Source organism: Limulus polyphemus, unplaced genomic scaffold, assembly GCF_000517525.1.
Source record: "Limulus polyphemus unplaced genomic scaffold, Limulus_polyphemus-2.1.2 Scaffold1159, whole genome shotgun sequence".
Taxonomy (NCBI): domain Eukaryota; kingdom Metazoa; phylum Arthropoda; class Merostomata; order Xiphosura; family Limulidae; genus Limulus; species Limulus polyphemus.
In genome coordinates, this window is record NW_013666769.1 from 199,557 (window position 1) to 202,347 (window position 2,791).

Genomic DNA, 2,791 nt, shown 5'->3' on the forward strand with positions numbered 1-2,791 from the left:
ACTATCTTCACAAACATTACATTATTGCCGTCACGTCTTGACCGTCTTATATATAAAAAAACACCGAAGTCTAGTAACCTCCCGAGAATTCACGAAGCTTCGAGAATATGATGTATTACTAGCGTCACGTGACCTCGATGACGCAACAGTATATCATACTAGTAACAAAAAATTCAATATTATTGAAGTATGTTTATACTCTAAACCAGTGTTTCACAGCTCCCTGCCTCCCTAGACTACCACAAACCAATGATATCCAAGAACAACAAAAAACATTATAATTCACATATGAATATTCTGTCAGTTTTGTTTGATTGTTTGTTATCGTTAAATCCCACGGACTGGCAAGGTGGTTCTGATGGACCAGTAATTGAAAAATACTGCTTCAAACTATATTTTCATATCGTTTAGATTATCAACGTAACTTCAATTTAAAGGTTTTAGAACCATTCTAGTGCTCCATCTCAGATTTCACTTAAAACTGGCATGATTAGTTTGATCTGCTGTAAACTCAAGGGCTTGTGACTTGCATGACAAATACCAACGTAAATACTTTCTATCTTGCACATACTGCCCAATGCTATTAACCACTTAAGCATACTTTGGCAGGCTGCTGACATGAGGATCACATGGAAAAAGAAATGACGAAACTGATCGCGAGAAAGCTAGGCTTTGTTTCACCAGTGCCAATTATATGCCTGTTCTGTTTAATCTCTTTAACTTTACTTCAGTCGTAAATCGGTTTTGTCTGTATTATTTATCAATTTATTTTATTGAAGAAATGGTGTTTTGTTTTTGCAAACACTACCTGTTGTCCTCGTTTTGGTGGTGCTAATATTCGTACACAGATCCATTAGATTGCATATATATTCTGTTATGTTTTTTAACAAGAATATCAGTTAACAGTTATCCAACAGATGAGTTAAAAGCTTCCACAAAAACGCATGTTCAGAACTGTTAATTGAAGAATAAATTGAAAACTGATAGCATGGGATATGTAAGTACACAAGTGAATAGATAATACAAAATATTTATTCACAATAAAGCGTAATGCATTTTACCTTCTGACAGATTTACCACTGTTTGTTGTATCTTAATGGCTGCTGAAGTTAAAGGCTTTCTATATGACTATTCAGGGCAAGGTTATTGTTGTTTGTAATTAAGCACAAAGCTACACGATGGGCTATCTGGGCTCTGTCCACCACTGGTATCGAAACCCGGATTCTAGCGTTGGAAGTCCGCAGACATACTGTTGTGCCACTGGGGGGCTCAGGACAAGGACAGAAAAGTACTTATTTTATGTCTGCATAGGACAAAGGCAAAATAAATTATGTTTTAACATGCTAAATCAAGAAAAACGTTAAATATTGGACTATCAAAATCCAGGGCTGCCTACTTCACTGACTATTCTAAGTAAAATGTTTAGAAGGGAAAAATCCATAACTTATACAAATTTGTACAAGTGTCTCTGCCACCAATTAACATGGACTAATCCAACCCAGGCAGTGGACAAAGACACATGGTCAAAGTGAGCAAGTTTCTAGCTGATGCAATATGTAATCTTTACCAATGTAAAATGATTACCAGATGTTTACGAGCTTTCGATATACAGTTAATGAAAATCCCATACTACATGCAGAGCATCTGAACAAAAATTTAGGAAAATTGCGTGAACACACGTGACAAAATATATTCTGTCCTTCTTACGGAAGGGTGAAATTAATAGTGATATTTGAAATACAGTACACTCTTAAACCTTTTATATTTTGAACATATATTAGATATATTCTTTAAACTTATTATTATTTTAAGTAGATTGGCATGTTATTTATAACTTCGAATATTTATATATCGTATATAGTGTCCTATGAGTTTGAACTTATGGCTTTGCATATGCTACTTCATATTTTGTTAGGTATATTTCATACCTTGTTCATTACATTAATTAAAGCCCCCGGTGGCACAGCGGTATGTCTGCGGACCTACAATGCTAGAAACCGGGTTTCGATACCCGTGGTGGGCAGAGCACATATAGCCGATTGTGTAGCTTTGTGCATAAATTCAAACAAACAAAAAAAAACACTAATCAAAAAATACGAAGTGCTCCCAGGAGGATCAGCGGTACTCGCGGTCGGCATAGAACAGATAGATTACTATATATTTTTATGTTTGATTACAAATACATAAACAGAAATATAACATAGCTGATAGATATATTCTTATTTTACTTAGTGTCGTTGTCCAACATGTATATATGTTAGAAAATTAAAATATATTGTTGAATCGTCTGTTGGTTAACTGGTCTTTTACATATACGATCGCCTTAATCTCAATGGTATCTCATAAGAGTTACGTTTGTCTTAAATCCACATATATATTAAGTTAACACTAAAAAATAATAACATAACAAAGGCAACCCGTTCCAGAGGCCAACGACACTGTTAGGAAAATAAAGCTGCCTTAGCTGAAGATGACTTCCAAATGTTATATTTTTGTCCCTTAGTCTTACCATTCTCATCATTAAATATGAACAAAAAGATGTTGCATCAACACCATCAATTCCCTTAAAAATCTTAAACAATTAAATCAGATCCCCCTCTGACTTTTGTTTCTTCAAGCAAAAACAAGTTCAGAGATCTTAACTCAACCTCATATGATAATATTTCCATTAATTATATTTTTATTCAGTCATTCCCCCCCCCCCAACCCAAAAAACTATATATATATATAGTACGGTACTCGTCTTCGCTACCGTAGTATCGTACTATTAATTGGGTTGGGGGTTCCTTCC